The sequence below is a fragment of the Neomonachus schauinslandi genome, chromosome 2 (genome assembly GCF_002201575.2).
Source record: "Neomonachus schauinslandi chromosome 2, ASM220157v2, whole genome shotgun sequence".
NCBI lineage: Eukaryota > Metazoa > Chordata > Mammalia > Carnivora > Phocidae > Neomonachus > Neomonachus schauinslandi.
In genome coordinates this window covers 43,418,673-43,434,878 of record NC_058404.1, presented here as the reverse complement: position 1 = coordinate 43,434,878, position 16,206 = coordinate 43,418,673, and positions in this window count along the sequence as shown.

The following is a 16,206-nucleotide window of genomic DNA, read 5'->3' as shown; positions in this document are numbered from 1 at the left end:
TAAGGTATAGTGTGTGAAGTGCTTGGTGGAGTTTTTGATCCATGGCAGGATCAAAAAAATTACCTTCATAATTGGTAATTATTAATATTCTTAAAACAGTGATCCTGAAATGAATAGAAGCATCATTGAAGTAAATGATTTGTCCCCCAAGGTGATGGCTTTGAAGGGACAGACTTTATCTAGAATGATAAATTTTGCTAAGTCTGTTAAAAAAGCAGATTTATAACTTCATAGTCGTAGCTGTTAATCTTTATCAACCTTGCAAGTCAGAGGATAAAGAGCTCTATCTCAGAGAGAAGAACAGCTGGAGGAGATCAAGGGGAAGAGAATAATGCCAACCCCTTCGGCACCCCTTAGGACCACCCATGTCTGCTGGTGGTACGTGGTTATCCAGCACTAGACATAGTGGGTCACCAGGTATCAAAGAGACCAAATGTGTCCTCTCCCTTCCCCACTGCTGCCCTCAAAGCTTTTCTGCTGGTTTGCTGATGCCAGGGAAAAGCTCTAGGATGAGAAATTCTTGTCTTTGGCTTAAACTTTCAATCCCTCAGTACAAGAGCAAATAATCAGGAAGAAGATAGCATGGGGATAATGTACAGTTTTGTGTGAAGGTTACTAACTCCTTTCCCGGGACCAGGTTTTGCTAATACGAGAGTAGAGACAGCAGAAAGGCCCCGGGTGTTTCTGCCAAAGTGGTAGGGAAGGAGGAGGCATCACTGGGAAGTTAGAGACACCAAAGGCAAAGTACTGAATGCTCCCTTTTGTGCAGAGCCAGACTCGCTCTGTGCTTCCCTCCCCGAAGGGCACGTGAGGGAGCTTCCCCGCCCATGGCTGTCAATGGGGAAGGCTCCCAGTGCCACCTGCTGCCATGGGGAGCAACAGAAAGCCCTGGCCCTCGTCTGAACTCTGCTTTAGCCAGGCCAGCAACTGTGGTTGCTCCCTCTCTGGGCCTCAGTTTCCCACGAAAGAAAACGGTGGCTTGGGGCTATATCAGTATTTCCTAGACTTTTTTTTTAACCTTGATCTGCAGTAAGAAATACATTTTACGTTGAGACCCAGTATATGTGTTCATAATGTATGTGGATACACACATAATACATACCTATATATGTATGTGTATATATATATACATAATATATACATATATACACACACATTATATACATTGTGTGTGTGTATGTATGTGTGTGTGTGTGTATATATATATATATATATATATATATATATATATATATAATGTGTCAACTTGACTGGTCATTTCTAGGTGTATCTGTGAGGGTATTTCTAGGTGTGTCTGTGAGGGTATTTATGGATGAGATTAACCTTTGAATCAGTGGACTCACTAAAGTAAATTGTTCTCCCCAATGTGGGTTGATACCATCCAATCCATTGCGGGGCCAAATAGAACAGAAGGCAGAGGAAAGAGGAATTCACCCCTTTTTCCTCCTCACTTCCTGAGCGGAGTCATCTCAACTCCTGACCTCAGACTGGTATTTGCACCATTGGCTCCCCTGGGTCTGAGGCCTTTGGGCTACGGATGAATTGTGCCACCAGCTGTCCTGGGTCTCCAGCATGCAGATCTTGGGACTGCTCAGCCTTCTTTACTGTGTGAGCTAATTCCTCATCATAAATATTTCCCTCTCTCTCTCTTTCTCTCTCACCCTCCCCCCACCTCCAAACATACAGGGATGTATGTATGTATGTATGTATATATGTATGTCCTATTGTTCTGTTTCTCTGGAGAACCCTAACACACACACATTTGTGTATATATATTTGTGTGCACATTTCTCTATCTATCTATCATCTATCTATCTATCTATCTATCTATCTATCTATCTATCTATCTATCATTTTTCCATTTCTCTCTCTATGCATATCATCTATCTATTATCTATCTATCTAGCAGGACAAAGATTGCAAGACTTGCAGTTTGAAATACCTGAAAGTAGGTGATCGATAATGTCCTTTCTGATTCTGCTATCTTTTTATTTTTTTTATTTTTTAAGATTTTATTTATTTATTTGTTAGAAAGAGAGAGCATGGGCGAGAGAGAGTGAGCGAGAGTATAAGCAGGGGTAGCTGCAGGCAGAGGGAGAAGCAGGCTCCCCGCCGAGCAAGGAGCCCGATGCGGGACTCGATCCCAGAGCACTGGGATCATGACCTGAGCTGAAGGCAGTCGCTTAACTGACTGAGCCACCCAGGCGTCCCTCTGCTATTTTTTTTTAAAAAAAGATTTTGTTTATTTATTTGAGAGAGAGGGTGAGAGAGCACAAGCGGGTGAGAGAGCACAAGCGGGGGAGAGGGAGAAGCAGGCTTCCCGCTGAGCAAGGAGCCTAATGCCGGGCTCGATGCCAGGACCCTGGAATCATGACCTGAGCTGAAGGCAGATGCTTAACCGACTGAGCCACCCAGGTGCCCCTCTAATTCTGCTATTTTAAGCTTATTCCTAAGGCAGCTTTGGGTGACTGGTTGCATACGGCAGTTAAAGACTCCAGGGATATGTCCATGTAGAGCTCCTAGCACAGGGTACTGCTGACAGTAAGTGTCCTGTGACTGTCAATTGTTACTTTTACTCACTACCTGGATTGGCTTCAGCACCTTGGAGCCCACTTCATTTCTCCCCCTTTGGCTTTTCCCTACAGGTACTTGTTTCCTGCGGTGTCCGGTAATTTTATTTTATTTGAGTATAGTTAACAAACAATGTTACATTAGGGTCAGGTAAACGACATAGCGACTCAACAAGTCTCTACCTTATGCGGTGCTCACCACAAGTGTAGCTACTACCATCCATCATCACACAACACTGTTACAATACCATCGACTAGATTCCTTCTGCTGTATCTTTTATTCCCATGACCTATTCATTCCATAACTGGAAGCCTGTGTCTCCCAGTTCTCTTCACCCATTTTGCCCATTTCTGACACTCTCCTGCCTCTGGAAACCATCAGTTTGTTCTCTGTGTTTATAGGTCTGACTCTGCTTTTTGTTTGTTTTGTTTTTTAGATTCCACATGTAAATGAGATCATATGGTATGTCTTTTTCTGTCTGACTTATTTTCTTTGCATTATATCCTCTAGTTCCATCCATGTTATTGAAAATGGCAAGATCTCATTCTTTTTTATGGCCGTGTAATACTTCATTTTGTGTGTGTGTGTGTGTGTGTGTGTGTGTATCTATATATATATACCACATCTTCTTTACCCATTCATCTATCAGTGGACACTTAGGTTGCTTCTATAACTTGGCTATTGTAAATAATGCTGCAGTAAACATAGGGGTGCATTTTTTTGAATTAGTATTTTTTTTAAAAATATTTTATTTATTTATTTGACAGAGAAAGAGACAGCGAGAGAGGGAACACAAGCAGGGGGAGTGGGAGAGGGAGAAGCAGGCTTATCGCAGAGTAGGGAGCCCGATGCGGGGCTCGATCCCAGGATCCTGGAATCATGACCTGAGCTGAAGACGGATGCTTAACGACTGAGCCACCCAGGTGCCCCTGAATTAGTGTTTTTATTTCCTTTGGGTAAATACCTAGTAGTGGAATTACTATCATGTGGTAATTCTATTTTTAATTTCTTGAGGAACCTCCATACTGTTTTCCACAGTGGCCGCACCAGCTTGCATTCCCACCCACAGTGCATGAGGGTTCACTTTTCTCCTCACCCTTGCCAACACTTGTTATTTCTTGCCTTTTTGGTTTTAGCCATTCTGACAGGTATAAAGTGATACCTCATTGAGGTTTTAACTTCCACTTCTCTGATGGTTAGTGATGTTCACCATCTTGTGTCCTCTAATTTATGACTGTGAGATCATTTCCTCCCCAGCCAGCTTTACTGAAGTATAATTTACAAATAAAATTCTAATATACTTAAAGTATACAATCTGATGATCTGATATATGTATATATTGCAAAATGATTTCCATAATCAAGTGAATTAACACATCCATCATTTCACATAGTTACTCTTTCTTTCTATTTTTCTTTTTTTGGTGAGACTGTTTAAGAACTTTTAGCTAATTTCAAGTATATGATAGAGTATTAACTATAATCACCATTCTATACATTAGATCCTGAGAACTTATTCATTCTATAACTTTTACCAATCTCTCCCCATTTCCTCATTTCTCCTACCCCCTGGTTCCTGGCAACCATCGTAGTACTCTGTTTCTATGAGTTCAACTATCTTTTTTAAAAAAATTCCACATAGAAGCAATATCATACAGTATTTGTCTTTCTCTGACATATATCATTTAGCATAATGCTCTCCAGGATCATCCATGTTGTTGCAAATGGCAGGATTTCCTTACTTTTTAAAGGTTGAATAATATTCCATTGTATATTTATACCACATTTTCTTTATGCATTCATCTGTCAGTAGAGACATAGCTTGTTTCCATATCTTGGCTATTGTGAATAATGCTGCAATGGACCAAAAGTATGGAGATCTGAAATCATTTCTTTAGTGCTTTATCTGCAGGAATTCTTTGATGTCTAAATTTGAATTATGTTCCTCCAGAGAGGGTCTGTGTGTTTGTGTTTTTCAAGCAAAACCACTTTATTTTTATTTTTAAATTTTATTTATTTATTTGAGACAGAGAGAATGAGAGAGAGAGAGCACATGAGAGGGGGGAGGGTCAGAGGGAGAAGCAGGCTCCCTGCCGAGCAGGGAGCCCGATGCGGGACTCGATCCAGGGACTCCAGGATCATGACCTGAGCCGAAGGCAGTCGCTCAACCAACTGAGCCACCCAGGCGCCCAAGCAAAACCACTTTAAAATAATTTTTTTTGTTGTGGTTTCTCACCGCTGGTAAAAGTTTCAGACCTCAATCCACATGAGGGCCATTTTTTGATTAGGAATTTTTTTTTTAAGATTTTATTCATTTCTTTTTGTGAGAGCGAGAGAGAATGAGAGAGAGCGAGAGAGAGCAAGCTCCCACGCGGGGGATGGGGAAGGAGCAGAGGGAGAAGCAGGCTCCCCTCTGAGCAGGGAACCTGATGCGGCAATTGATTCCAGGACCCTGGGATCATGACCTGAGCTGAAGGCAGACGCTTAACTGACTGAGCCACCCAGGCACCCTGATTAGGAATTATCAGGGAGACTCTACCCAGAGCAGAGATGGGCAGGAATCCCCACCATCTCCAGGTGTGGGGTGGATTTATTTAGGGTGCAGAAGTGTCCCAGCTTTGTAATGGGGCCTTTCAGATGCCTCCCATTCCTCTTGAGCCCAGACTTTGTCTCTTAAGCTCCTTACCCTCAGGTCCTCATTAAAACCCAAGCTCCTGGCTAATGGAATCATCTGATTCTCCTCACCCCAGGCTTTAGTGGGCACTTACCTCCTTAAGATTGGGCTTTCCGATGATTTTTGGCCTTTGAGGATTTTTCTTTCTCCCAGCTCATCTATGTATTTATGAAATTAATTTATTTTTATTCATCATATTTTTGATGTTCTTCACTTTGAGAATTTTCTGGACATCTAGACTATTGTATTACCTGAAATGAAAGGTCCTAGTGAATACTTTTCAACAGAAAAATCTGACACCACAAGGACCCCCTCTCTTACAACAGGGAAAGAAGGATGCAAATCTGGGGTTTGTGAAGCACTACCTCCAGCAGATGGCTAGGTGGCCAAGCTCTTCCTTTGGGGGCGTGGGGGGCAGGGGGATAAGTGGGCAACTGGAAACACCCTCTTGATTAGGAGTGTAGTTGCCTGAATTCCCTGTCGCTTATTAACTGTGATCGTTAACTCTGAACTTACTGTGTGACTTTGGGCTGACATCTTAACCTCAGAATTCTCTTCCATACAGTGGAAACAATATGCTTTTGGAAGGTAAATGCCCAGAAGTGCCTAGCATGGTGCCCAGAACATACTGAGTATTCAATACATGTTGGCTGCTATTGTTTTACTTCTTTTTTCCCTTGGCTGCCTTGTGGCCATGATATTTCCCATCATCTGAAAAGGCTGTAGTCTCTGCACTGGGCATCTGGGGGCCTGAGTCCCTGTCTAGCTGTGTGAATTGGGGCATGTCACTCCGTCTTGCTGTACTCTCACATGTAAACATTCTGCTCATCTGTGACCTAAGAGGGTGGCCTACCTGATTTCTAAGGATCTTCCACACTCATAGCCTGTGATACTAGTAAGAGTGGTGTGAAAGGAGAAGACACCCCTCAAAACACAGCACTTTGCCAGGCGGCCCCCAGGGTCCCACCAGGCTGGAGTTCCCAGAGCTAATCTGTAAAAGTTGGATCTTAGGAATTTAGCATGCATTTCCCCACAGGAGTAGGTTTTAAGTGGTGGTTAGCTTCCAGGATTCGCTCATAAACCCCAGCTTAATCCACAATGAAGCAGGAACACTGCGCATTTGCATTGGAAATGGTAGAAAATAATGCTGTCAAAATACTAGTAATTAAACAAAACAGAAAAATAATTCCATTAAATAAGAACTCATTTTTTATTTATATAGAATCTTGGTGCTTGAGGGAAGCAGATTAATTTAGAAGAGGAGGAGATCTATGGAAATGTGTTGGGGAGAATCTGGGCTCTCTCAAGGGATTGCGATGGAGGCTGATAGCATGGATTCTTTAAGTGTCTGATTTTGGTTAAAAGCCCAAGTTTTCCTCCTATCAGCATTGACCTAAGTCCTCCTCTCACGTCTAAGGGTTTGGACGTAGCTGTGGAAAGTGGCAAGGCAGAGACAAGAAGGGAGACAAGAGTCATCCCAGCATCACGAGTGTGGCCCTCAGGTGGATTTTGTTGGGCCTCTGCCATGCTGGCCCCCATAGCAATCATTTTTGTATTTTTAAAAATTTTACTTTATTTTCCCATCTTTATTGAGGTGTAAGTGACAAATATGTAAGGTATATGACTTGATGTTTTGAAATAGTATAAGTTGTGAAATAATCACAACAATCAAGCTAATGAACATATCCAACACTTTGCAAGGTTCCTTTGTGTGTGTGTGTGTGTGAGAGAGAGAGTGAGAGAGAGCGAGAACACTTAATATCTACCCTCTTAGCAAATTTCAAGCACAAGTCTTCCTTGACTTATGATGATGGTGTCACGTCCTGATTAACCCATTATAGTTGAAAATATCTTAAGTTGAAAATGCATTTAATGTACCTAACCCACCAAACGTAGCTCAGCCTTGCCTACCTTAAACAGGCTCAGAACACTTCCATCAGTCTACAATCGGGCAAAATCATGAAACGCAAAGCCTATTTTATAATAAAGTGTTGAACATCTCACGTAATTTATTGAGGATTGTACTGCAGGTGAAAACAGAATGGCCGTATGGGTGCAGAATGGTTGTCAGTGTATCGGGGTTTCGCCTTCACTGCTGGCCATGGGCTGTGCTCCCGGCCACTGCCCTGCATCACGAGGGAGGATCCCAGCATCTCGAGAGCCCAGGAAGAGATCCGAATTCAAAATTTGAAGTGCAGTTGCTACTGAATGAATATTGCTTTTGCACCATTGTAAAGTTGAAAAATCGTTAGGTCCAACCATTGTAGGTTAAGGGCCATCTGTGTACAATACAGTATCCACATAGCATTTTAAAGGAAAACTTATGTGCCAGGATATTAAAATGTCATTAAAAAGCTTCCAGATTTCTGGCTCTGGGCAGCCTGGCAACCTGGTCCTCTGGCACTAACCTTCCACAGGGTGGCAGTAGGCTAGTGCCTACCCAACCAGGTCCTCTTCATGTAATGAAAACATTTTCTTGTTGGCCCCTGTAGGCATTTGAGTTTGAAAATCCCAAGTGATGTAATTTAATAAGAGGAAAGGGATTAAAAAGAATGTCGGTGTGATCATGCATGGGAGAGATGCTCTGAGAGGGAGTCACCTGAAAGAAGTAAGAAAAGGTAGAGAAAAGGGGAGGTGAGTTTTGCATCATCACAGAAAGCTAAAAAGGCAGGGGCCAGGCGAGGCAGTTTGTCCTTTGGCCACTGGGTGGCCGCGCAGCCCAGCACCGCTTGGTGGTTGAGGGAACGTCCGGTGTGCAAATGTCTGGTATACTTCTATGTACATGAGGTTTCCAAGTTAAGCATCAGGGTCTCCATGCTCGGCTGGCTATTACCGTTCTCTGAGCCAAATCCTGGGGTCCCCAAAGGAAAGAGTGTGCCTATATTTCTGATGTAAGGACAATCTGACTGTGGTAATGGCACTCTCTTGATCCCGAGGGTGGACTCGGCTGACCTTGCTGACTGAGTGGGGTCTCCTGTCCCTGCATTGTTCCGCGTGGGGCTGTCCACAAACTCTGTGCTGGCTACAGGTCGGGGACTGCCTTCCTACCATGCACCATTCGAGGGCTCCTCGCCCTGTCCCTGTGTCGCTCAGTAGCTTCGGAGTTGCACAGCAGACCAGACTCCTCTGGGGCATCATTCTTGAGTTTCGGAGTGTACCAGTTCCACTGGGGGGAGCTTAGTAACATGCTGGGGTTCATCTCAGACATCATGAAACAGATTCCTGGGGTATGCTCCGGACACAGGGGGCCTCCGCCTGCATTTTGAGAAACACCACTCTGGACGCTGGCTGAAAGAAGTTTGGATTACAGGTTCATGAAAGCCGGTAGCACACAGTGTGGAGACTAGTTAGAGTTTGGGCAAACCCTTTCCTCAGCTTCCCTGTCTGTAAAACGAGGGCCATGGGTGGGCTCATGTCCAGGTGCTCTTCTACCTTCGCAAGCGGGCATCCGATGTCCCCGCTGACCGGGTTGGGTGATACCCCGCTCATGGAGATTCGTTTCTCCTTCTCTGAGACACGCTTGTTGGAAGGCTGTGGCTGCAGCAGGGCCACCTAGGGCCCCAGAAGGTGACTTCCCGCTGCGCCGGGACCAGGTGTGCCGCCAGCTCTGTCTACAGGGGCTGGGGAGGGGCCAGAGGGGAGGTTTCAGAGTACCAGGGAAGAGTCTGCATCTTAGCCTTTCTGCATTGTGACGGCCTTCCTCCTCTGGGAGCATATGCTGCAGGCCTCTGGTGCGGAAGGAGGCTGCATGTGAGGTGTGCAGCCGCCCAGTCCCTGCGGGGGCTGCTCCCAGGGCGAATGTGACACGTAGCTCTTGATGTGTGTCTATGTTCCTTGCCCCCGAGTTTGCCTCCAGCTCATGGTATGGAGGTATTGTGGACTGATTGTGACTCCCTCAAATTTATGTGGAACTCCTAACCCTCGATCTGACTGTATTTGGAGACAGGGCCTTTAGGGAAATAATTAAGGTTAAATGAGGTCATAAGGGTAGAGCCCTAATCTGATAGGGCTGGTGTCCTTGTAAAAAAAAGAGGAAGAGACATACAAGCACTTGTGCGCGCTCTCTCTCTCTCTCTCTCTCCCCCTCCGCCCCTCCCCCAACAGGAGCACAGAGGAAAGGCCAGGGGACGACATAGTGAGAAGGTGGCCATCTGTAAACCAGGGAAGAGCGGTCTCAGCAGAAACCCACCTTGCTGACACATTGGTCCCAGACTTCTAGCCTCAAGAGCTGGGACAAAACAAATGCCTGTTGTTTAAGCCACCCAGTCTCCAGTATTTTGTTATAGTAGTCTCTGAGCTAAGGTAGGGGGGACACTCATCACCCCTCATCCCCCCAGGCAGGTAGTGCATTTATACGTAATGGATTTTCTATAAGGAATCTTCAATTTGTTTGGGCTTCGGGTGATCACAACAAGGTCACTGTGGGTCAAGTTTCTTCCATCTTGGCACAGGATGCAGGCCCCTTAGCTGCTCCCCCCCCGAATGACTACTCTTTGGCACCAGAAGATAAAAGCCCAAGAGGTCAGGTGCCATTCCGGGGTGTTGCCTGGGTGTGCACATGCATGTGGAGCTGCCTCTGTGCGTGGGCGTGCTTAGGAGGACACCGGGTGTTCATGTACGTGTGAGCAGTCACTTAGGGGTCTGCACAGTGAGGCTGTGGTGTGCGCATGAGTTTGGTTACCACCTGCATTTGTTTACACGTCAAAGACTAGATGTGGTGTCTGGAACTTGCTTGAAGCTAAGTTTTTACTTATCAGCTTTACCGTCTTTGGTAAGATCCTTAGTCTCTTCCTCTGTGAAATAGAGAATAGAACTGTTTCCCAGAGGTGAGTGGTGAGGCCCATAGGGCCGGAGTGGGGAACCCCTGGGGAGGCGGTAGCCGCTCCTCTCCCCGGAGGCTCTGTGACCTGCCCGGCTCTCTGCTTCTGGTGCCCCAGACGGGAGGCGTGCGCACAGGCCGGGTGTCTTCTGCCGGGTCTGGGCTCCCAGGGCTGGTGCTGCTCTCCATTTCTCACTCCTCCCCCGTGTGCCTGAGCCTGGCTCACACTGGCTACTCAACAATTAGTTTTGAATATAGAGATGAATGAATGGCACCTTGTAGACCCTCGGTACCCAGTTACTGAACGCATGAGGCATCTTGCGGGCCCAGTGAAACATCCTACCCAGCTTCTTGTCAGCTGGGGCAGAGATGGGGGGGATCAAAAGGGGAACTGACATTTCTCAAGTAGCTGACTGCTGAGAACAAAGCTCATCTACCCCCACGGGGAAGCAATGGAGAGGAAAGGAAGCTCTCTGAGGATGTGTTTGAGCTTGCTAGTGTCCCCAGTGCCAAGAAGGAGAAAATCAGATGATTGGAGAACCGTCATCTCTCTGCTACGTGGGCCTTACCAGCTTCTGTTTATTGAACAGCTACTATGTGCTAGGCACCATGCTGGGTGCTGGGGCTAACATCATGACCCAAACTGGCCATTAATGATCTCACAGGAGGCCATTATCTCATTTACTCTTTAGAACAGCTGTGTGAGGACTAGGTGAACTGTTGCAGTGGAAAAGGGTTAGAGTGCTGTAAAATGTCAGGATTGCTGTGAGGATGATTAATTTTCGTCCCCCATGTCTGCGGCTTGCCCGGCAGCCTCCCCGCATGGCGTTGGCACCCACCTTGCCTGGCTCCTTCCCGGCTAATTGGGGAGGCTCTCCAGGCCTGATTTATGCGGACACTCACACGTTCTCCCACTGAACATTATTCCAATCAGACACCTCATTATTGGAAGCCTGCCTCCTCGGGCTGCCTGGACAGGGTTATTACAGGATATTATACAGACCATTTGCATGGCCACCTTCAGGTCATTTCCATCACTTTAAGCTACTTACAGGCCCATTTTCTTCCCCATAATATTTGCCTAATTCGATTACTCCACGGCCTCAGCTGGCTCAAAATGGAATCAGAAGTTACACCTGGGAGCAAAGTCAACCGGATCCCGACACACCCTCGGTACGTGGGGCCTACCTGTCACAGCCAGGCTTCCAGATCTGAGGGGGAGGGCTGACGAGCCTGGTGACGGGAGGCTGGCTGGGGTAAAAGGCAACTTGCCAGATAGACCAACACTGTTTAGTTCCAGGTGATGCAAAGGGTCCTCTCCTAATCCCTGAGTTTATCTTTTTTTTTTTTTTTTTTAAGATTTTTTAATTTATTTTTTAACAGAGAGAGAGACAGTGAGAGAGGGAACACAAGCAGGGAGAGTGGGAGAGGGAGAAGCAGGCTTCCCGCGGAGCAGGGAGCCCAATGTGGGGCTCGATCCCAGGACCCTGGGATCATGACCTGAGTCAAAGGCAGATGCTTAACGACTGAGCCACCCAGGCGCCCCCCTGAGTTCATCTTTTGTAAATTCATTCAGAGGCCCCCCGTACTTCTCCATCATCAACCTTAACACACTTGATGGCAACCGGTTGTGTAATGTCTGTTTTCACAGACAGAAAGCTATGTGAGAGCAAGGACTCGGTTTATCTTCTTGATCTTTGTGTCTCCAACAGCTAGCACAGCACCCAGGGTGTAATAATCCACCAGTAAATAGATATGTACTTGGTGATTGCCTCATTGAATGAATGGGTCCTTCATTGCTTTCAACTTTCTCCGCTAGGAATGTACCTGTGATTCCGTGTCGAGGTCCCCACTTCCGTTGTGTTCTTTGTGCTGCCTGGTGTCCGATAATGAAGGGCCCAGCCCAACACTTCCTCTCAGGTCCTGACTCTGTGTTGGGGGACAAGACTGAGAGCACAAAGCTCTAGAGCGGCGCTTCTCAACTGGAGGCGGTTTTGTCTCCCAGGAGTCCTTTTGTAATGTCTGCGGACATTTTTGGTTGTCACGCGTGAGGGGAGACTTCTGGCACCCAGGGGCAGGCCAGTGATGCTGTGGAACACTTACAGCACAGGACAGCCCCTGTAATGAAGGGTTATCCCGTCCAAAATACCAATCATGCCAAGGTAGAGAAATGCTGCCCCAGAGGTAGCCCAGCACATTTAACAGGAGGAAGGACAGCAGGGTTCCCGGTGGCCGGGGGGACTCTTGTGGCGCTTGACGGGGGTCTTTATAGGACACCTTCTCTTCCCTGTCCCAGTTCTGAACCGTGAATCAGGAAGAAGGAGATCAAAATACCTCCTTTATCACCGAGAAGACTGCTGGAGGACGGTGCTGTAGTCTGTTATCTGTGGGAGGTTGGCAATTCTACACTCCTGAGTTGAATTTTTTCATCTCCCTTGAAAACACAGGGCTCTTACAGGGCCAGGCACGGCAGAGAAAGAGGGCACTCAGCACTCTGCGCCACGCTCACCCAGGCCCTCTCCCCACGCCAACACTCTTCTTTGCCTGAAATGGCAGCCAGAGCCGCCCACCCAGATGAGGTGAATATGGAAGCCCAGCGAGAGCCCACGATTCAGGGTCTCTCCTGCCGGGAGGACCTGGAGCCAGACGGGCCTGGTCTCTGTTCTCCTTCAGCCCTGAGACTCACGGCTCGTCAACACTTGAGCTCTACACTCCAAATCTGCAAAATGAGGAAGATCATAGCTATTGTTCAGTTTTGTTGTCATGATTGAAAAAGTGCTTAATGTTAGTATGGGACAGGGCCACGCTGAGTGGGCAGGGCGCTATTTGAGGGCCACCGGGAGGTGGGTGACTAGCTGCGGAGCAAAATCACGCACGTAATACGTAACTGCAGCCCAGACAGGAAGCATGGGAGCAGCCCGACTCTCATGGGCTTTCCCAAAAGGAAAAGCTCAAGCGCTCAGCTCTGCGGGAGACGCACATGGAGAAAGTGGCTCTGGATTTGGGCCCAGGGGATGGCAGAGATTTTAAGAGTTAAAAACTTACTATTGTCATTTTTACAAAAGCAGTGTGTGCTCATTTAGAACATTGAGGAAATACAGACAAATCAAAGGAAGAACACTTCCTTTCTATTCCCATTGCCCAGAGATCATCCCTGGTAATGTTTTGCAGCTTGGGCAAAAACATGCTCATGTCAACCTGCCTCCTGTATTAGTCTACCAGGATCTCTGCCCTGGGCCCCCTCCACCTCCCATCTCTGGGGGGTTTACTCACACTCAAAGGGTCACCCGATCCCAATGGCAAGCAGAGTGGACGTGGAGAGCCACTGCACAGGCCGCGGGGGCCCCTTGCCTGGCTTCGAGGGTTGGAGCTCTCAGTTCACACACACACCCTTAGACATTGTATTAGTCTGTAAGGGGTATCATAAATACCACAAACCAGCGGTTTAAACAAAGGAAGTTATTTTTTCACAGTTCTGCGGGCTGGAAATCCCAAATCAAGGGGCTGGCAAAGCTAGCTTCTCCTGAGGCCTCTCTTCTTGGCTTGCCAATGGCCTTTTCTCTGTGTGTCTCTTCCTCTTCTTACAAGGACACCAATCCTATTGGATTAAGGCCTGACCCATATATATCCTCATTTAAACTTAATTACCTCTTTTCTCCAAATACAGTACCATTGTGGGTTAGGGGTTCAACATATGTATTTTTGGGAACACAATTGAGTCCATGAAAGCTGTTTTCCCCCAAACTCAACAATACATCAGGGTAGGCATCCAAAGGGGCTTTGGAAGGTGAGGGTGGGGGCATGGGCAGGGGGCGGCTGCCCGTGGTGGGCTTGGGAGAGCAGGTCCCTGAGGAAGGGGTGTGCACTGGACTTGCCAGCACCGTGTGAGGCGGCTGGACCTCTGAGAGGGTGGCTTCCATATTCCAGGAGATAGAGCTAAGTGATGTGTCCTCTCTTGGGTTCTCTTTCTAAGTCTGGCGTGGAGTGAGTAGAGCTGGTGCCTTGGGGAGGATCATGGCGGCTGGGACAATGGGCATCACAGTGGTGCCCATGATGGACTAAAGTTTAGTTGCCCCTTCTCCCCCATTTTGGAATGTATAATCCTCCCAAGGGCTTTAGTATGATCTTCAAAAGGGAGAGGCACCCTCAAATCATGACTAAGATTGAATTTTTTTGTCAGTCCTGGAGAGTGAGGTCTTGTAGCCAAGTTTAGTTGGATTTAGACAAATGAGTAATGTGACATTTTTTTTTAAAGATTTATTTATTTATTTATTTGAAAGAGAGAGAATGAGAGAGAGAGAGAGCACATGAGAGAGGGGAGGTCAGAGGGAGAAGCAGACTCCCTGCTGAGCAGGGAGCCCGACGTGGGGCTCGATCCCAGGACTCCAGGATCATGACCTGAGCCGAAGGCAGTCGCTTAACCAACTGAGCCACCCAGGCGCCCCTAGTAATGTGACATTTCTTGTACCAGCGTGTGGTGGAACACATCCATACCTGTAATATTGGGCAGTGTCAAACATTGTAATTTTTGTCAATCTGGTAGGTGAAAACTGTGTTCTTCTCTGACACAACCAAGGGGAGAGGAAGCTTGTCCAAGGACATTGTGAGGTGCTAAAGACCAACAGGGAAGACGATCAACAAGGGCCAGCCAGAGACAGAGGAGGGAAAGGAGACTGAGGGGAACCACATTCCCACCCACTAGCTCTGTCCCCATTGAGCCAGACGCTTGGGAGTCATCCTGGCCTCACACTCGACGCTGCCAGGCATGTAGGGTTGGTGCTGGCCATGTGAAGGACTTAGGGAGGCACATCCAAGCTTGTGTCAGCCGTGGCCTCTTCGTTTATAAATTTGCTCCTCAGCAGGCCTGTACTACCTCATTCATTCTCCCTCTTCGTATTTCGGGAATACGGGAAAAAATGGAGAGGCTAATAATATAAGGAACATCCATTTCCCTATCACTCAGTTTTGTTAAATTTTAACATTTGCCTAGTGGCTTCACATTTAAAAAAAAATATTACAGATCCAATAGAAGCCCCCTGAACCCTCCTCCTCCTGGATCCCATGTCTGACCTTCTTTTTTTTTTTTTTTTTAAAGATTTATTTATTTATTTGAGAGAGCGAGAATGAGAGAGAGTACATGAGAGGGGGGAGGGTCAGAAGGAGAAGCAGGCTCCTCGCTGAGCAGGGAGCCCGATGCGGGACTCGATCCAGGGACTCCAGGATCATGACCTGAGCCGAAGGCAGTTGCTTAACCAACTGAGCCACCCAGGCGCCTCCCATGTCTGACCTTCTTCCCCAGAGGTAATACTCTTCTGAATTTGGAGTTTATCATCCCACTCATAATTTTAGACTTTTGCTACATACATATATTTCCATAAACTATATATAAAGTTTTGCATATTTGAAAGTGTATCCAGGCAGTAAATCTTCAACTTGCTTTCCCCCTCAACATTACTGAGGTTTATCCATGTGATTCTTGTAACTCTGGTTTATTCTTTTTTTTTTTTTTTAAGATTTTTATTTATTTATTTGAGAGAGAATGAGATAGAGAGAGAGAGCATGAGAGGGGGGAGGGTCAGAGGGAGAAGCAGACTCCCCGCTGAGCAGGGAGCCCGATGCGGGACTCGATCCCGGGACTCCGGGATCGTGTATTTGTTTTAAGTGCTGTATCATAGTCATTGTGTGACCATACCAAACAGATTTGTCCATTCTTCTGTTAAGGGACGTTTAGATTTTTGTCTACTACTGCTACTCTTGGGCACCTAAGTATTCACTGTACAGGGAGACATGGGTCTCCTTATGTCATGGGTGAGAGAATTTTTCTAGGACATACATCGAGGAGTTGAATTTCTGGGTTGTGGAGCACATACATCTTCTACTCTACCAAATAGAACAAAGTTGTTCTGCTAAGCGATCACCCATCAAACTGTATGAGAGTACCTGTTTGCCCACCACCACTTGACATTTCGGACTTAAAAAAGGTTGTTTCTTTTTTTTCATTTGATGAGTATAAAAGAGTATCTCCTTGTTGTTTCAATTTATATTTAAAAAATTATGAGTGAGGTTGAACATCCTTTTGTGATTATTGACATTTGGGTTTCTTCTGTGAATTGCCTACTCATTTTCTGGGCCCATTTTCCCAT